This window comes from Ahaetulla prasina, chromosome 1 (genome assembly GCF_028640845.1).
Source record: "Ahaetulla prasina isolate Xishuangbanna chromosome 1, ASM2864084v1, whole genome shotgun sequence".
Lineage (NCBI taxonomy): Eukaryota > Metazoa > Chordata > Lepidosauria > Squamata > Colubridae > Ahaetulla > Ahaetulla prasina.
Window position 1 is genome coordinate 184418344 of NC_080539.1, and position 11835 is coordinate 184430178.

General features: G+C 39.2%; 1 protein-coding gene across 6 annotated transcripts in view; it reads right to left on the reverse strand.

Moving 5' to 3' along the window:
- The window catches only part of PCBP3 (poly(rC) binding protein 3), a 71905-nt gene extending 64044 nt beyond the window's left edge, over positions 1-7861 (reverse strand). For 5 of the 6 annotated variants that reach the window (XM_058184896.1, XM_058184875.1, XM_058184886.1 and 2 more), the window contains exon 1: positions 7741-7860. The gene's annotated coding sequence lies outside the window, so the exon portion shown is untranslated. Of the gene's footprint in view, positions 1-7740 lie in introns of all 6 variants that reach the window. The other variant, XM_058184848.1, reaches the window with a different exon arrangement.
- Between the last annotated feature and the right edge of the window lie 3974 nt (positions 7862-11835).

An 11835-nucleotide genomic window follows, 5' to 3' on the forward strand; every position in this document is an offset into this window, starting at 1 on the left:
TCCCTTCGGTTTCCTGGTTGACTAACTGTACCCTGGGCTCCTTGCTCCTGTGAGTGCCCCTGGTGGATCCGGAGGAAATTACAAGGATACTGTGCTTGCCTGAGGATTTTGATTCTTGTATTTTTGAAATGGCAAAAGGTCAGAGACCAACTGCTGGAGAGATGGAGAGAATTCTGGAAAAGTTATCCAATATGGACAAGAAACTGGATGATTTGCAAAGAGGCCAAACGGAAATAAGAGAAGAAATTGTGACTATCCAAAAGGATTTAAAGGATACTCAACAAGTCTCAGCAGAAAACAAGCAGAAAGTGGAAGGTCTGGAGGGTGAAATGCGGGCAGTGCAGAAAAGAGAGGAGACGACAGGCAATGCTGTGCTTGGACTACAGATGGATAAAATGTCTTATTTCCTTAGGTTTCAAAATTTGGAAGAAGTGGACCAAGAAGACTTGAGAGATGTTGTGACTAAATTGTTGGGAGAATTTCTTGGGAGAAGTGTTGATTTCATGAATTGGGATGTGGATCGAGTTTATAGAGTTAATTCAATATGCACGCACGCATGCAGTTCCCAGAGAGGTTCATGTCAAATTTGTGAGAAGAGAGACGAGAGATGAAATTCTTAGAAAACATAGGAGTGGGGCACTGATTTACAGGGGCAGGGAGATAGCCATTCTGAGGCAGATTCCCAGACAGGTACGTGAAAAAAGAAAGAAATATTATTTTTTGTCAAGCAAATTGTACCAGAAGGGAGTGGGCTTCAGATGGCTGATGCCAGAGGGATTGATGATTTTCCGGGAGGGCATTACGAAAAAATCAGTACAATTGGAGGCTACGGCCTATGTGGAGGAACACAAAGCCTTCCTGGAATCAGATGACCCAGGAATTGAAGAAGGGAGGTTATAGATCATGGGGCTGAAGCGGCTGCCGCTGTTGCGCCCTGGAGTTGGGTCAGGCTGAACCCAGAGTTCTGAGATCCAAAACTAGGAAGTGATAAAGATATTTGGGATTGTGTTGGTTTTCCTTATTCTCTTTTGTACGATATTCTGTTTATTCTTGACTCTTCTTTATTACGTATTTAAAATTTGCAAACTTTGCTACTTCGTGTCACCTGCTTGCCTTATGGCTGTTGTATGTGTTAAAAAATTTGAGTAAAATTCTTATTTTAGATAAGAAAAATGAAAATTTACCATACCTGATATGTATTTGTATAAACCTTTTTTGACTAATAAAAACTTTTCGAACAAAAAAAAAAAAAAAAAAGAAATACCTAGACAATGATATGGCACTTCTGTGAGACATTTTGAGTAGGGGAGGCAAGAACAGAGAAGGGAAGGGGAATGTCCCTCTCCCAGATAAGGCCATAGGCATCTGAAATACCTTTAGAAACTGTTTTTCTGTTCTTCGATTATCGTATGTTCTAATAGTTATAGCAATGGATTCAGGCTAAGTTCCATTGATTCCACATGACTACATATGGATTCTAGCAAATACATCTAAAAATAAATTACGTTGGTATGTAATAGTATATTTTATTTTTATGACCTCCTCAGTGCCTAGGACAGTAAGAACCTTGGGCTACAATTCCCTCCCTCCAACTGCCCATCATTTATTGTGAGGTCCAACAGAATGGAAATTTCTCTTGAACACTGTCATGCCATACATTTCAGATTCCCAATATTGCAGCAACTTGCCAGGCCTCTCCCCCAGATTGTGTTTGCCTCAGTGAAGATAATGTAGTTGTGATTATTCCTTGTATAAAATCTGCCACAGATCATGCTGCAAATTACTGTTCTGGATTTTTTTAAAAATATCCATATTTTCTCTGCAATTTTACATGCAAAATGGAGTGTCATTTTTCCTATGAACCTCAGCAAGTGTTCCATTTGCTAGGACAGCTGAACAAGTTGTATTTCATATGTAATGTAATCCCTATTACCTTTATATTATCAGAACATAATTGTGATAATCAGTGGCTATCACATCTGGGAGTCTCTCTTATTCATTCTGAAATCTTTCATGGCTCTTGCTTTAATCCTAAACAGAGCATCGCTAGAATAATCAACCCCACCTTCAATCTGTTGATCTAGTCCTGTTCCTCAAATCCTCTCAGTCCAAGAGCAAAGCAATCTCAATGGCCTCATTTCATTTGCAGATTTGCTTTGTATTTAATCTTTTGTAACGTAATGTTGCATTTGAATGCATGTGCTCTGTGAAAGTAATCAAAATATGGCTCACTATTTAATAATCCATGCCACTTATGACCACAGCATAAATTTGTGTCAATAGGTAACATTTTAAAACATCTAGAGATTATTATCATTGTAACCTGACCTGGATGATTTGAAATATGTCATGTGCTATTACAGTGAATGTTTTGATATGCAATTTTTAACGTTTTAAATTTATTTCTTTAATAATTATATTTTATTTCTAACACATCTCCTTTTCCAAATAATTTCCTTAACACAATGCACTATTTTATATTGCTTTCGTTTATATATTTTATACTATTTTTGCCTCTAATATATTTTAAACATTTTAATAGATAAATTAGTGTACATCAAAAATTCCAGAGAAATTTGATTTTTGAACGATCACTAAGTTTTTGCTCATGTATTGGCTCAAATTATTTTCTTCAAAGGCAAACTAAATAAATTTCTTTTTCATTTTGAAATAGCTTCCAGAACTACAATAAGAAGCGAGGCCAGTAGGACTAGCACACATATTCTGTCTCCTTCCTCTTGCTACAAATTAAAGTTGTCAATAGCCAGAGTGGTGTTAGACAAAGATTGGGCAGACCCAGGTGCTAGTCTACTCTCAGCCATACTATAATGTTTTCTTATCAATTCAGCCTACCTCATAGGATTCTTTTTATTTAATATCTTCATTATTTTTTACAAATAAAGTGGCAAACATATTCAGCAGACCTTCCTCCTCCTATTTTTCTCACAACAATAATGCTATGAGAGGTAGATTGGGCTGACAGAGAATGACTGGCCCAAAATTACCCAGCTGGTTTTCATTGCTAAGGAGGGACTTAAACTCCTGGCCTCCTACTTTCTTGCCTGGTGCCTTAACCACTTGACCAAACTGGCTCATCACATTATGGGGATAAAATGAAGATACCCAAGTATGTTGCTTTAAACTTTGGAGAAAAGATACCTATAAAACTAACAAAAAGTCTTTTGTTTCAAGAGCCAATAATGTTGGAAACATGGGAAAAAATTTGGGTTAGAAATGTTAAATTTACGCAAGCGCAGAATTTAAGGGAAAATTTTTATAAGATGTTTTATAGATGGCATTTAGATCCTAAGAAATTATCATGTATGTATCCAGATATGCAAGCGAAATGTTGGAGATGTAATTGTGATGATGCTACATATTTTCATGTATGGTGGACTTGTAAGAAAATTAAGTCTTTCTGGATAAGAATCTGGTGGATTATGCAGAATGTTCTGAAGAAGAAGATAAAGTTCCTACCGCAATTTTTCCTTTTGGGAATAACAACGGACTGTACAGTGATTGAGACTAAGTTGATTTTGAACTTAATAACAGCAGCACGACTGTTGATTGGACAATATTGGAAGAAAAAAGAATTACCCACAATAGAAGAATGGATATTGAAAGTTTCCAATTTGGCTGAGATGGCTAAAATCTCAGCCTTCTTGAAAGACAGTACTCAAGAAAAATATTTAAATGAATGGAAGAACTGGATTGATTATATTCAAAATAGATATCAGATTAAGAAATTTCGGATTGCTTTTGAATGAAGGATGTTATTTTTGATTTTAATGGAAGAAGTCAGGTTATGTGAGAGAGAAAGATTATAATTGTGTTAGATTTTAAAAAATTTAATGTATGACTGTTTTGTTTAAGGAACTATACCTTGTGTTTGCTCCGGGAAGTCCGGGGGGGGGGAGGGGGGTTTAGGAGGGAGGGGGGGAGGGGGAAAAATTTAATTGTTGTAAAACTTTTTTAATAATAATAAAAAAAAAAGTCTTTGATATCAGAGAATGGCACAAGGCAGATTTTTCACTGATTTTTTTTCTAAATTATATTACTGAAGTGAATTTGGGACACGTGTATGTATTTATGTCACCTAAATTGTATTAATATTTAGATAAATAGTCCACCTTCCAGATTTTAACAGACATCAGTAATCAGTATGTACCCTTTAAATATTTGACCTTCATAGCCATCTCTAAAAGTGTCACCTAACGCTTCACTTAAGTCTCAAGCTGAATTAAAATCCTAGTGAGTCTTTGAGTTTTAAAATAACCTACTTTTTAGTAGTTATCCAAAGCACAATTAATTCTGCTTAGCTACCATTCATTTCAGAGAGCTTCTTTTTGTATAGGATTGTATATGTGTTTCAATAAGACACAGAAATGTATGTAAAATAAGCAAAGTATGTATCAACTGGCTGAAGAAAATCACTGTGCCATTGATTCACTGAATTAAGTATGTATAAAGTAAAGAACAATGAAGATTCAGTCAACTGATAATATAATTTCCTTTGATTATATAATTGTATGTGTATTTGTTACTATTAAAATTTGGTTTGTGTCTAAATGAAATTTGCTGTGAGTTTCTGGACAAACTTCATTGTCATTCACCCTGCACCAACCATTTGAAATGTGTGTCTTAGAGCACAGAGCAAGCTGTAAGCCCTGTCTAGATAATATATTTTTTGATAATGGTGCTGGTCAAGGCTAAAAGACTCACTTGATCTGCTAGAATCGGGGTTTAATTTTTTGCTGGGAACCCATGTTTGCCATGAATCCATCTTTCATTATTAAATGCATGCCTTTGCTTTAAGCTGCCTGCTCAATTCAGACCTGTACCTGAAGTCTGCATACTGACCTGCATGCTGGGGCACTAGAAGAAACACCAACAAATCAATGGATATGAAATGCTTGGAGTGCTCCAGCAGTGCTACATCAGCAAGAAGGGGGCAAGAATGATGATTTCTGAGAGAGGGGATAAACAACTTACTCTACTAGCAATCTCGTGATTGGGAGGAAATCCTGAGATTTCATTGTTTTTTTAAGAAATCAAAAACTAAGAAACTGAAGCTCAGGAGAGTGGATGGCAGGAACTATTCTCAGGAACATTTGCCTAATTCCCTTCCTGGCTGAAAGAATCCTCCAGGGACCCAGACAAGGCAGTCAGTCCCAGCCATCCTCAGCATAGCCAACTTAAAACAACCAGCTCCAGGGCTACTCTCAGAATACCCCCCAACATCACTCCATATGAACATATAAGGACTCTTATTATTAACAGTTTGTAGGTTCCGTGACCTAGAAGTGAAAAATCATCTTTGTCTAAAGACAAATTTGTGCATATGTGGGTGTGGTGCATGTGTGCATATGTATTCAGAGAAGGGGGGAGAATATGATTGTTAAATCACTGTTTTAATTTAAGACATACAATGAAAATTATTATAATGAATTATCCTATTATTATTATTTAAATATTTTAAAAGATGTGTGTAAATGCTATCTACACCAGGGATTGCCTTTAGATATTTCTAAGATATCCTACCCTTCATACCCACCTCCAAAATCTGGAATGAAATGTCTGCACCCTACCTGTCAGATTAATCTCCAGAGTTCTCCATCAATGCTACCATATTCTTAGTGCACCAGTGTTTATTTATAGAGATGTTTTATAAGTACGATTTCCATATTTTCTATGCCTCCATATGCTATTCACAAAAACCATATTTGGAGTTTGAAAAACTTGAATAGTAAATGTTTGAGACTATTTATTATAATTATCTGCCCTATTCTGATATTGATTCTTCTGCGAAATAACTAAAATGCCATTAACTTAATTACATTCAGGAATGAAAATGTTTCATATTTTCCTTTGCAATTATAATGTGAATTAGTCTGTAGGTGTTCCAGCAGATTTGACAATAGGAAATGTTTCTATTTCCATCTCTGTTCAATCTCTATTTTATTCTATTAAAAATTAATATTAGATGAATAAAATATGGATGCTGTTTTCTATTTGAACTTCAAGAAACCTCTCATTTTATTTCTGCACTAGCACTGATACAAATAAACCCCAGCCTTGTTTCTAATATTTCACCCAGATGTTTAACATATTCTTTAAACAGTTATTTTACCTATACTGATAAGGAATTAACTATACTGACAAGTTAAACTCAGTCAATCTGAATCCAGAGTATGGCACATGAATTTAATACATGTTTCTCTGATTTTATAGAACCACAAGAGTATAGTTTGTTCCAAAAACAAACAATATTCAAACAGTTTAGATATACAGTTGATTTGGGGGGAAATGGAATCTTTGTATTTATAATTAATTTAATGCTGAAATCCTAATTCCAGTTATTAGATAATAAGAACTAATAAGATTAATTAGTATTGTATTTTGTGTATTTTATAATTCTTATGCTTCACTGAAACAGGGGAATGAGCATATGCAGCTTGAGCATTTCTTTATAACGTTTGGTTCAGATTAATTTGTTGTATGATATTTTAATATCCATTGTCTTAACTAAATTAAGGCTTTAACTGGTAAAACAGATTATGATCTTGATAGTATAAAGAAATTAATATCTATATCTATCTATCTATTATCAAAGTATGATTTTGATAGTATATAGAATCTATCTATCTATCTATCTATCTATCTATCTATCTATCTATCTATCTATCTATCTATCTATCTATCTAAAATACTTATCTCCCCATGTTACAATTTCTATTATATTTAACATTTAAGTAAAAATTAAGTTAAACTTATCACCAATTTTAATCTTTTTTAACATTCTTCTGATAATAGAACTGCTGCGTATCTAAATTTTATAGGATACATAACATTAAATTCATTTAAGATAACTGTGTAACAATAAAAATGAGTAAAAATTAATGAAGTAAAGGAAATGTCAAAGAAAATACATAACTGAAATTTGATAAATTAATTTTCAGCACACTACACATAACAATTACTCTAAAATTATTTGCGTATTCATTGAAATCAATATTACCCTCATTTCAGATTTTTCAGATAGCTCTTGTGAGATATTAAAACAAATACCTATTATCAAACTGATATCATAACTGTAGTTTTTGAAATGTAATTTGACTTGATCAGGCAATTTTTAAAAAACAACTCCGCCTCCTTTAGTACTAACTGGCATGTTTTCTCCCATAAAGGAGATTTAAAGAACAAATAAAATGCTATTAGTTCCCACATATAGCAATATATTGTAGCTTTCTGTTATAAATTTGTTTAGATGTTATTTCCTAACTTCTTATTTTTATCAGTTTTGATAAATGATAATTTATAATAATATGCTTTCTATGTTAAGGTTAACTATACTTAAATCATATATGAAAACATTGAGAAAGTATTGTATCCCTCATTAATTTAAACATAATATACCATATTATTATAATATTGCGTGAAGGAACTGAATATAAAGGTGGGTATGCATGGACACGCAAACCATTATGCCAAAATGCAAGTAGAAAGAATGATATTTATTCACTTTAAGTATATCAATTAAATATTTTCTGTTTTCTTTTAAATATACCTTGTTTTAGATTTCCTGCCATTAAAATTTTGAAAAAAATATTTAGAATACCTTTTAGATGAATTTAGGATTCATCTTTTCATACTCCCTAATAAGACACATATTTCACTATTTTAAAGAGAGGCATCAACAACCACCATATTCTATCAAAACAGTATATGCAATCTTCTTACCTCCAAAAGGAAAAGCTGCTTTAGAAATTATTTAGACTGATGTGGGTTTCAAACAGATGGTCACTCTTTTCATATTGAGAAAAGATGAAAATGTGAATGGATAAAATTATCTTGTTCAAATGTATAGAGGTCTAAAAACCTCATTGGCCTCTCGATAGGAAGCATGTGACGTGAGATGAAGTGCATGTGACCTATTTTCTCCCAAATCCTTTAGGTTCTTTGAAATGAATTGTAACCAACAGTGATGTTTTTGTCATTTTGCTGACATCTTTTAAAAGCCACTGAGCAAATAACTTGCCCTTAGGCCAAGAGGCTTCAACATATAGGAGTTTCCTGTGATTGGGCAGTAGGATCCAGCAGTTAGCCAAGAATGATTTCTTCCTCATTTTCAAATGATCAGAGGATAAACATTCTAAATTTGAACATTTATGTGAAATAGGTAGCAGGTTCACTCCAATAACCATGCAATTCTAGCTAAATCAGATTTTGCCAGTAGTGTCAAATAAAATGCCTAATTTTCCTGAATATGAACATGACCACCACCACCATCTTACTGTAAATACTGATTTATCCGTATGTATGTATATATGTATGTCTTTAGTGTATGTTAAATAAATGTTAAATGTTACAAAGCACATCACAATTGTTACGTTCGGGCAATGAAGAGGCAGGAGACGATACAAGTGACAACAGCTCTTTGGTTTATTGTGATCCCAGCAAAAGCCAACAGGCAAAAACCCCTCTTTAAATAGTATTTTGGCTGAGGCATCAGCCAATCAGCAACGTGCATTTTCCCGCCCAAATTTCCCTCCTAAAATTCAAATACATTACACTCCTCCCCTCCCAGAACACTTTTACCATATTTACATAGTTTTTTGCATAAATTTGCATGTTATTTTTCCACGTAGTCACGCAGGTAGACAGGGCGTCTCCTAACTCTTTCTGACCTGCGCAATTCATTCCCTGGGAGTGAGTCGAGCTGGTCGGAGGGACTGTTTGTTCCTCCCAGCTCTTCCTCTGAGCCATGCGGCCCTGGATTATTGGCAGAGTCGTCCCTGCTGTCCTCCGGAGGAGCCGGTTGGCGTCGCTGGACTTCTTCAGACTCAGCTAAGTCCTCCGATCGCCTCGGGGTTGAGTTAGCTGTTGGTTCAAATATTGTGTAGTCAGGGTCTGGCTGTTTGGTTTCTGGATTGTTTTGTATTCTTTTTTGTAATTGTTCTATGTGGCGTCTCCATACTCGGCCGTCCCCCATGTCCACTATGTATGACTTTGGGCCCGTCACTCCTACAATTGTTCCCTTTAGCCACGCTGGGCCCTCACTATAGTTGTGTACCCATACTGGGTTACCTGTTGTCATTGTTCTGGTTCTTCCCTTTATGCTTTGGTACCCATCAGGGGAGTAAGTTGGGTTTAACCGATCTAGGGAGCACCGGAGTCTTCTACCCATTAATAACTCCGCTGGGCTGCGGCCGGTGGTCACACAGGGGGTTCTATGTTGGACTGCCAGGAAGGTATCAATTTTGGATTGCCAATCTCCTGCGCTAATTCTAGATAGCGCTTCCTTGGCACTGCGTACGAAACGTTCTGCAAGTCCGTTCGTCGCCGGGTGGAAAGGTGCCGAGAGGACATGTCGGATGCCCTCTTCTGCCAAGTACCCCTCAAACTGGGTGGCCGTGAACTGTGGGCCGTTATCAGACACTAGAGTGTCGGGCAACCCGTGTGTCACAAATAGATGCCTCAAGACTGTGATTACAGCTTCCGCTGTTGTGGTTTCAATGAGTAAAATTTCTAACCACTTCGAGTAGGCATCTACCACAATTAGGAAGGTTTGCCCATGGAACAGCCCGGCAAAATCTATGTGGATCCTGGACCAAGGACCCTGGGGTTTTTCCCAATCCCTTATGGGGGCTGTTGGGGGTAGTGGCCTTGATTCTTGACATGCTTGGCATTTCCCTACCCGGTCGCTAATGTCTTTATCCATTTGTGGCCACCACACATAACTTCTCGCTAGGCTTTTCATCCTCACAATCCCCGGGTGGCCCACATGCAATAGTTTCAACACATGCCCTCGTAATTTCTCCGGAATAACCACTCTATCCCCCCATAACAGACAACCCCCTTGTACCAACAGTTCCGAACGCTTTTTTGTAAAGTCTTTGAACCGATCCCCCGGTGCAGCGGGCCATCCCCTCTGCATCCAACTGATCACAGTTCTTACGACAATGTCTTTGTAAGATGCCCTAGTCACTTCCGTAGATGTCACTGGGCCAGAGTCCAAAAAGTCAATTAACAAGACGGGCGTCCCTGGGGTCGGGTCTTCAATAGTCTCTGGCAATGGGCATCTACTTAAAGCGTCCGCATGTCCCAAGTCCTTGCCCGGTCGGTGAGACAGTTTGTACGAATATGCTGTCAGGAAAATAGTCCAATGGGTCAGCCTGAGTGATAATGCAACCGGTGTTGGACGGTCCCCCGCCAAGAGTCCTGTTCTGTTTCCCTTCCCCCAATACTCCCAGCAAAGAGTCAGTCAGAGGCCTCCTTTTCTGATTTATTTACATATATATAAATGTCCTGGCTACGTCTACCCACGGGCCTGCCAAGTTTCTGGAGATAACAAGGAAATTACAGATAAGGCCAGAATTACTCACGAATATATTCTTCCCTCCATTGATACAGATTGCCCGCCCAAATTCATTACTTTGTCCAAGACAAAACTGGTTTTGTCCCAGAAGTCCCGCCTCCTATTTATAGTCTCTGCAGATGTCACTGCATGACAATTATGACTTGGCTTTGTCCCAACTCTTCCGCTGCTGCGCACGCCGATCACGCCTACGTAACCTTGCATCACTCCAAAACTGTTCTTGGGGCGTTGCCAAATCAGAAGGAGGCTCCATGGAATCAGGCTTTGCCGGCCCCTCCTCCTCCCTTTGAGTGGGTGCCAGGGAGGGAAAGGGCTCAAGAGAAGCAGGGCTGGCCAGGTCTTCTCCCTCACTTTCTGAATCATCCAAGTCCAGGAGTCCGGGTCCAGGAACCTGGGTCACAACACTATCCCTCACCGCAGGGCCCTTCCCCCGGGGCGGACGATCGGGATGCGGTTGGGCTGGGTTCTGCTCATGGAAGGCCTGCACCAAGTCAGGGGCATGAACGTCGGAGGCATCTACCCAGGAGAAATCAGTCCCATATCCCTTCCACGCGGTCAAATATTGGAAACGACCCTTCAGCCAGCGGGAGTCTCGTACGCTGTGGACTTCGTATTCCTCTGATCCGTCCTCGGCGACAGTGACGGGTGCTGTTGGGCACCGAAGGGGACTCGGTGTGGCCTCAGGAACTAGAAGGGACCGGTGAAAAACGGGGTGGATCCGCATGGATCGTGGCAGGGTCAGTCGGTAGGCTACCGGGTTGATGACTGCCTCGACAGGGAACGGGCCGATGAATCGGTGGTCCAACTTCTTTACCGGGCGGTCGGACGGAGGTGTTTGGTGGAGAGCCACACCGGTCTCCAACTGCCAGCGGGGCGTTGCCGTCGGGAGCGATCGGCGGACCGCTTGTAGTCCTCCTTTGCCCGATTCAGCTGCTGACGTACCAACTGTTGGACTGCATGCAATTCCGTCAAGAAGGTCTGCGTTCGGGAACAGGAGAGTCCGTGGTGCCAGAGGAAGAGCATGGATGGTACCCCACATTGGCAAAGAACGGGTCATCTGAGTAGAGGTGTGCTGAGAGTTGTTAAAAGCAAACTCCGCCAGGGACAGGTAGTCGGCCCAGTTGTCCTGTTGCTGGTTGATGAAGCAACGGAGATACTGTTCCAGTATACCGATGACCTTCTCTGTACCCCGCCGGTCTCCGGATGGTGCGATGACGACAGACACACCTGCACCTCCAACGCGCCATCAGGCTCTTCCAGAAGCGGGCTGTGAACTGAACTCAGCGGTCCGAAACCACCCTGTCCGTAGACCATGGAGGCGGAAGATGTGCTGCAGAAAGGCGGGCGTTTTGCGGCTGTGGGCAGTCCGCGGCATGGAATGAAGTGTGCCATCTTGGTGAGCATGTCCACCACCACCAGCACCGTGGTGAACCCAGAGGACGGCGGCAGGTCTGTCA